Genomic DNA, 8,770 nt, shown 5'->3' with positions numbered 1-8,770 from the left:
AGGGGGGAGTGATGTGAGATGGTGGTGTATCGTGTATCGCCTCCTTGAAGCCCTGGAAGGAAGTGTGACAGCACGGCCTCAGGAAGACTGTTCCACTAATGGAAGAAAGGAACTAAGTAAAGAGTGTAGGTTTACACTGAGCCTGGATTTTGGGAATTTAACCAAGAGAGAGTTACTGTAAGAATATGTCTCCTGGAAGAGCTGGTGAAGACAACAACATGCATTTTAAGGCCATTTTCCCTGCAAGAGCGGGGGTTAGTCTTGCAGTCCCATGACAATCTTCTCCATTTTTCCCTATTTTCTGCATCTCTCCTTGTTAACCCCCTTGCCGGCATTTCTTCTTCCACCATTTTTAGTCAAGTCTTTCTCGGTCTTCCCCGTCCTCTACTTCCTTCTACATTCATTTCCATCACTCTTCTCAACCAGTCACTTTCATCCTTCCTCAACACATGACCAAACCATCTCAACCTGTTCCTCTTCACAGCATCAATCACAGGCTCCATTCCCATCATCTTTCGCAATTCATCATTTGTCTTCCTCTCTCTCAACGATGCGAAGAGAAGGACAAGTTCTGGTGTACGATAGAGAAGCTGATGGAAAACGTGAAAGATGAGGAAGTTGTTGTGGTTGGAGGAGACCTAAATGGACATGTGGGAAGGAGTATGGATGGTTTTGAGGGAGTTCATGGGGGTTACGGATATGGTGTGACAAATGGAGAAGGTGAAAGGATTTTGGAGTTTGCTGATGGAGCTGATTTGTAATACTCAGTTCCAGAAAGAGGATAATAAGCTTGTTACATACACGTCAGGTGGGTCGACGACAACCGTTGACTACCTGATGGTGCGTAGGCGAGATAGGGGGCACCTCCGGGACACAAAGGTGATCCCGGGGGGAGGAGGCTGTTTCACAGCACCACTTGGTTGTCTGCGACATAAGGGTGAAAGGTGTGAGGAGAGCTCGGCGGGTGAAGTACCAACCGAGAATGAAGGTGTGGAGGTTGAAAGAGGTGACAGTAAGGGAGGCATTAAAAGAGAGGGTGAGAAGGGTCGAGGATGATGTGGTTGAGCTTGAAGGTGGTTGGATGTCAATGAAAGCTAGTCTGTTGGGAGGCGTTGGTGTGATGTCATCCTTGAAGGATGAAGTGGGACAAATCGTTGTGGACCCAGATGGAATTAATGGAAGATGGAAAAGATATATGGAAATGCTGTTGAATCAAAGGACCAGACCCGATTATAAGCGGTTCTGCCGAAATCGCGCCACAGGTACTCAATTGGGAAATCACTAAAGCGATCGGATGAGAATGAAACCAAAAGAATAAGGCGGAACAGGTATTTATTAATTAACTATACAAAACCAAAGAAAGAGAAGGAACGAAAGCAATATACAGAAGAAGAAGATACAGCGCAAATCCTTAAACAGTCTTACTTATACCCAGGACAATACAAACAGCACAAATGGGAATTTCAGGCAGGAATGGCAGGAAGGATGAGAAGGGCAGACGGTCCACGGAACTGGTGGCAGGGAGGTCCAGGGATCGCGGCACGCCCTCGCCCTTGGTTCAGCGGCGAAAACCCGGTCATCAGCGCTGGTTCTTCCTCCTTGGTCACCAGCCTCCTTACACGTCTCTCTGAAGCTCATCTGCTGCCTCTCCTCACTCGTCTGCCTAAGCAGTCCCTCGCAGTCCATGTTATTGGCCTTGGCCGTATCAAGCCGCCGGCCCCGCTGACACGCCTACCGGTGGGCTCACCACAGTGCTGATTGGTGGTTAAGGGCTTTCTGACTCAACCTTTGATGATGATGAGGTGCCACGCCTGTGCTATGGCGGCTCCTCCCCCCTTCTTTTCTGAGATGAAGCACATGGGCAATGGCGTCTGGGGCGAGCGCTGAGGCGACTGCGGCGGGCAGAGGCGCATACCACAATTGGGAGAGGGAGAGCAAATGGACCAAATGGGGCCTATCTTATTTGATTGATGCAACGTAGGGTCAAACTATTGGAAACACAGCCTTACCTGGAACACATAATAATGAAATAACTATGAAGAGGGCCTATGATTCGCTACGTGTTGCAATGTGGACTAACTAGGGGACGACCTTTGACCTTTACAATGAATGGAGGTATTTACAAAAAGAATTATTTACAAAGGGCATATTTACACAATTTACACAGTGCAGGGTTCTCAAAACCCTAACAATATATTGAAATGCTGTTGAATACAGAGAATGAATGGGATGGCAACATAGAGAGTAACCCAGTTTTAGGACCGGCAGAGAAGATAACTGAGAAGGAAGTTGAGGAAGCGATAAAAGCAATGAAGAGTAGAAAAGTGGGAGGGCCAACAGGAGTTGTGAGAGATATGTTGAAGGCAGCAGGAAGTTGGGGTGTGAAGAGAATGACAGAGATCTGTAATCTGGTGGTGAAAGAAGGCTGCATTCCAGTGGATTGGGAACTGAGTACCCTCGTCCCTCTATACAAGGGGAAAGGTGACCCTCTGGAGTGTGGCTCGTACCGAGCGATAAAGTTATTGGAGCATGGAATGAAGGTATTGGAAAGGGTGTTGGAGAGGAGGATAAGGAAGAAAGTGAAGATCGACGAAATGCAGTTTGGATTTATGCCAGGAAGAGGAACGACAGACGTGCTTTTTATTGTGAGGCAGTTGCAGGAGAAGTGCATGGAGAAGAGGAAGAAGTTGTTTCTTGGGTTTGTTGATCTGGAGAAAGCATTCAATAGGGTTCCACGCAAAGCATTGACATGGGCATTGAGGAAGTTAAGAGTGGAGGAATGGTTGATCGGAGTCGTGATGGCAATGTACAGAAGAGCGCGCACAGCTGTAAGGACGAAGGACGGAAACAGTGGTTAGTTTGAGGTGAAGGTGGGAGTGCATCAGGGGTCGGTACTAAGTCCACTACTATTTGTAGCTGTGATGGAGGTGCTGGCTCAGAACGTAAAGGAGGGTTTACCGTGGGAGTTGTTGTATGCAGATGATCTGGTGTTGATTGCGGAAAGTATGGATGGACTGAAGGAAAAGATGAACAAGTGGAAGGAATGTATGGAGACAAAAGGTTTGAAGGTGAATATCGGAAAGACGAAGGTGATGGCAAGTGGTAAAGCATGTGGTGAGGTGGAAAGAACTGGGAAGTGGCCATGTGCTGTGTGCTGGTGAAGGTTGCTGCTAAAAGAGCAGAATAAGCATGACCGAAGCAGAAGCGATTAAAAAGAAAGTCCATCGTGTTCTCTGCGATGTGAGAGCAATGGATCCTGTATTTCGGCATCATCGCGGGAGATGCCAATAATGTTGAGCTTTAGATTCTATGCAATCCTAGAGCGATGGATGTGCCAGCCCGAGGGGAGAGCAGTACCATGGGGCTTGTTGCAGTTGTTACGCCGCCACCAAAGGTGGATGGAGGTTATGTTTTCACCCCTGTCTGTCTGTTTGTCTGTCTTTGTCTGTCCGTTTGTGAACAAAATATCTCAAAAAATTGTGGACGGATTCGGACGAAATTTGGCAGAGAGGTAGAGTATGTGACAAGGACGAAATGTTTAGATTTTGGTGAAGATCCGGATTCGCATCCGGCTCCTAGAATTTTTTAAGTGATTCTTCACCATTGGGAGATAGGGCCAAAACGATAAATAGCAGGATATCTCAAGTTATGGATGGATTTGGACGAAACTTGTTGGAGAGGTTGGGTGTGTGACAAGGAAGAATCGATTCAATTTTGTTGAAGATCCGGTTCCAGCTTGTAGAATTTCTTTAAGTGATTCTTCACCATTGAGTGATAGGGCCAACCAGGTGGAGGTATGCTCTCGACTGAGTGCCGTTCTCGTTGTTAGCTGTGAACAAACCAGAAATACATTTTGAGCATGAATCAGAAAACAAACTTGCTGTTTACCGTACTTTGTTTCTGAATTCGTCCTGATCACACATGCGCAGAGAGGAGTGAGATATTATTTTTACCCTCTCTGCTGCCTGGAAATCAAACAAACATGAAAATCATTCCAAACAGGAAATGTACTGTTTTTAAGGACGTCATAAAGGACACAAACAACAGGTACAAAGAACCAATGCAACGTGTTAGATAGGGGGGGTGCAATAGATACTGAAATTTCTTCAGTTGAGGAGGCAGGAGAGGGAGGGGTGAGGAAGGGAGTGGGGGGAGTGGAATGGGGTTCATCACCTTTTCGTTGAATATATGCTGGTGGGTGAATGTGCCGTTCATCACGTTTCTGAGTTAAGTATGATGCATATCAGGAAGAAGAAGCCTTACTACCAACTTCGTACACTTCCGGAATTGTTTGATTCATTTGTGTTCAAATGTCTGGTGATTGTTTTGTATTTATTTATGCGAATGTGTTCTTGCATATAACTGTAATTAATAATAATAAAAAAGGCTTAGGCACTATTGAGCGATTTATTTATTTATTTATTTATTTTAAACAAAAAATAATGGACCTTTTTTATTTCAGAATTTTTTTTGTTTGTTTTGCCTAGAACACTCCCAGGTACTCACTGATGAACCTCTGAAAGTTTGACAAAGATCCGTTAAGCCATCTCTGCGAAAAATGGCAACACAGATAGACCAACAGCTCTCTTATATAGTAGACGAGCTGAAAACACCCGGCGTAGCCCGGGTTCTTTTTGAATGAATTTACTACTACAATTCAGCTTTTACTCATGGCCGTAGAAGATTGACTACTATAATTCAGCTCAGCTTTTAATTTCGAAATGGGCCCAGCCCGGCCGAAGCGGCCTCGACCGGCCTCGCCACTGAGCCGATAACCTTCCCGGGGCCCGTCCCGACATGTTTTGTTTTAGAGGTTTCCTCCTATCTTTCACTCAGGAGATTAGCGCGTACAGACAAACAAACAAACAAACAAACAAAAACTTTCTTTTATACAGTCACATGAAAAAGTAAGTACACCCCATGTAAAGTTTTGACTTTTTCAACATATTTCAACATACAGCTATTTGATCTTCATTTCAACAATATTGATAGATAAAGGTGATGTAATATAACAAATATCATGAAACATTTACATTTTGTAGTACATTGTATAATTTAAATAAACATAAATGCAAATTTTGCATGTGGAAAAAGTAAGTACCCCCTTGGCTCTAATAGGTGGTATTGCCCCCTTTGGCAGAAACAACCTCAAGTAGGCGTTTCTTATAACTGTCTACCAGTCTCTGACATCAACTGGGAGAAATTTTTGCCCACTCCTCCACGCAGAATTCTTTCAGCTGTGCGATGTTTGAGGGGTTTCTTGCATGCACAGCTCGTTTCAAATCCCCCCACAACATCTCAATGGGATTTAGATCCGGGCTTTGACTTGGCCATTCCAGAACCCTCCATTTCTTTCTTTTCAGCCATTCCTTGGTGGATTTACTGGTATGTTTAGGGTCATTGTCATGTTGCAAGGTCCACCTTCGGTTGAGCTTCAACTTTCCGACAGATGGCCTCACATTATCCTCAAGCACCCTCTGGTACAATGAAGAATTCATAGTGGATTCTATGATGGTGAGCTGCTCAGGCCCTGATGCAACAAAGCAGGCCCCAAACCATAATATTTCCACCACCATGCTTTACAGTTGGTATCAGGTTCTTGTGGTCAAATGCTGTCTTTGGTTTTCGCCAAACATGCCTTGTGGTACTGTGGCCAAATAGCTCTACCTTTGACTCATCTGTCCAGAGCACATTGTTCCAGAAGTGCTGGTCTTTGCCTAGGTGTTCATTGGCAATCTTTAGTCTTGCCCTGATGATCTTTCTGGACAGCAAAGGTTTCCTCCTGGCACACCTCCCATGTAGATCAAATTTGTGCAGCCTCTTTCTAATGGTAGACTCGTGCACTTTGACATCAACAGTGGCAAGAGCTCCCTGTAGGTCCCGTGATGACATTCTGGGGTTCTTAGAGACTTCTTTCAGCATCTTGCGGTCTGCTCTCAGGCTGTACTTGCTAGGGCGACCTGGCTTGAACAAGTTGGCAGTTGTTTGGAATCTTCTCCACTTGTAGATGATCTTCCGGACAGTCGAATGATTGATTTCAAATTGTTTAGAGATCTTTTTAAATCCCTTCCCAGACTCGCAGGCATCTATAAACTTCTTTCTGAAGGCCTCAGAGAGCTCTTTTGATCTAGGCATGGTGACGCCGCACACTTCAACAACAAAGAGCAAACCAAACTAAATGTTTGAGGTTTAAATAAGACAGGTTCCTCCAAGATCCTTTCTAACGATGTTCTAATCATTTGCACCTGAGCTGGTGCACCTGATTCTAATTTTAGGTATTTGAAGTAGTGGTAAATGTAAGGGTGTACTTACTTTTTCCACATGCGAAATTTGCATTTATGTTTCTTTAAATTATACAATGGACTACAAAATGTAAATGTTTCATGATATTTGTTATATTATATCACCTTTATCTACCAATATTGTTGAAATGAAGATCAAATAGCTGTATGTTGAAATATGTTGAAAAAGTCAAAACTTTACATGGGGTGTACTTACTTTTTCACGTGACTGTATGTGTAGATAGATTATCAGTTTAGCAGTCCAAAGAGAAAGTGAAGAGATGCGATTCGTAAAGATCTTCAGGAAATCAAAAGTGCCAAAGTATAAGTGATATGAGCTGGCATTTGCATCCCGGGCAAGATGGCATGCCACCTGCAGGCTAGACCTGGAAAGAGACCCCCCCTACAGAGAACGGCAACAACAAACACTTGAGCAGCAACCAAATCTGGTATGTTCCTATATACCAGATTCGATCCACTCGATCGGTGCATTCGTTCAGTCCCAAACCGCAGTGACGTATCATGTTGGAAACTGACTTTGTTCCCCCTTCTTGGGGTGGTGGTGTGGCCGAAATGGTAGCTGAAGGACAAGATGTGTGCTGTGTGGATGTCGACGAGTCTGCAAGTCGACCAACTGTACCATAGCACCCCCAGGTGGCCTACTTTAAAATAGCGCACCCCAAAATGGCCTTGCGCACAGTTTGACAAAGTTGTCTCATGTAATCAGAATAGTTTTACATCTAATTTAACCACTCGTCATACTATCACCATATTTTCTGTCAAACACTGTTGTTGTTGTTGTTGTTGTAGTTGTTGTTGTTGTTGTTGTTGTTGTATGTTATGTAATTTTTACATTGAATCGTGGTGCTGGTGGAGGTGGTATCTTATACTTCGAGTTAAATTTCAAATATTACCTTAAATTTTCAAATATTCAAGTGTTCCCCTCTATGAATCTGTCATATCCTAACAGCTTCGGGGTTTGCGATGTTGGTACTTTGTGCAGCAAATGTCCCCCACCCCAAAACCCCTCAAATTACATTCTTTAAACAGGAAGCACTGTGCTTTTACTTATTTATGGTAGAGACAGGTGTGAAGCCGGGTCACCAGCCCATGGGGGAGACCAGTGCTCCATTTAGCTATGGGCAAAGGTAATGTTAGAGCTGTGAGAAGTTCATATTTGTCAAGGAAGCTGGAAGGATGTAGTGCAGAAGTTGACAAATGGAAATTGTCATTTCTGTCCAATGAAGGCCAAAGGAAAAATGAATTTCATTCTGGGTTTGACAGCAGTTGTTTTTGTGACTTGCTTGCTGCCTTATTGGCTTGTGGGCTATCATGTGACCTTGCAGCTGATTGGATGAAGATCAGCTTTAGGTGAAGGGTTTGTTGGAGGCCCATGGTCAGTTTAGGACTGTGGAGGCCCCTGGGCATTGATTGACAAGTCATCCCATTACAATAGTTCTCACTCCTCCCTACCTACTACAATTTTGATTTCCGAGCATAACGACTTTTTGTCATTTAAACAGTGGCCGGCCACCTTTTTGTAGTGGTGGGCCAGATCATCATAAGGCATGTGCTGGAATGATACCTGGGTAGTCATTAGAGGTGAGAAGAATGTATTTTTAATTTCTGGTTAATTGCGAAAAGTGAGGTCTGTGTGAGGTTTAAACATGGAATGGTTTTGGTGTTGGTCTGTCAGTGCCTGGTGTGGTGAGCGCAATACAAGGAAGTGAACCCGAGCGTTTCTAGGGTCTGAAGTCCGAACCGAATGCGTCTATGCAAGCCGGACGAAGTCTCTTTGTGGGCCTTCACAGCCTTGTAGCATACCTGCCTGCTGCAATGACTGCTTGAGCGTTGGCTTACCTTTCACCAAACACAGATGTGCTTCTTGGGTTGGGGGGAGGAGGGAGGAGGGATTGGTATGGGAGGGGAATTCGCCTGAAATACACTTATTACCCTCACCTGAGGAGAGGGTATCGCATTTGAGTTTGTTTGTCTGTCTGTTTGTTTGTTTGTCTGCACAGAATAAATATGATTTTCTCTGCAACCGTTGGTCCGATTGACAGGAAATTTTCACCATAAGTTCAACTCCACCTATATAATTTTTTAATGATAATTATGACGTAATAGGTCACGTAGTTCGGCTGCCATCTTGGAAAAACCGAAAGACTTTGCACCTCTATATCTCCGAAAGCGCTGCATAGAAAAAATTGAGACATGGCTCATTGTAAAGAACTCTCCATGGGGAATAAAAGATGTTAATGATGATGTCATTGGTGCCTCAATTATGACGTCATAATTCGACAAGTACAAAACTTCATCCTATCAAGATGAAATTTCTTGAGCGTCATGTCAGCATAAATTGGTGGAGGGGAAAAAATAATTACGTCATCGGTCATGTGGTTCGGCCGCCATCTTGGAAAAAACGAAAAATCTGCACCTCTATCTCCGAAAGCACTGGATAGAAAAAATTGAGACATGGCTCATTGTAA

This window comes from Myxine glutinosa, chromosome 2 (assembly GCF_964187855.1).
Source record: "Myxine glutinosa chromosome 2, kmMyxGlut1.1, whole genome shotgun sequence".
Classification (NCBI taxonomy): Eukaryota; Metazoa; Chordata; class Myxini; order Myxiniformes; family Myxinidae; genus Myxine; species Myxine glutinosa.
Note: the sequence above shows the minus strand (reverse complement) of the source record.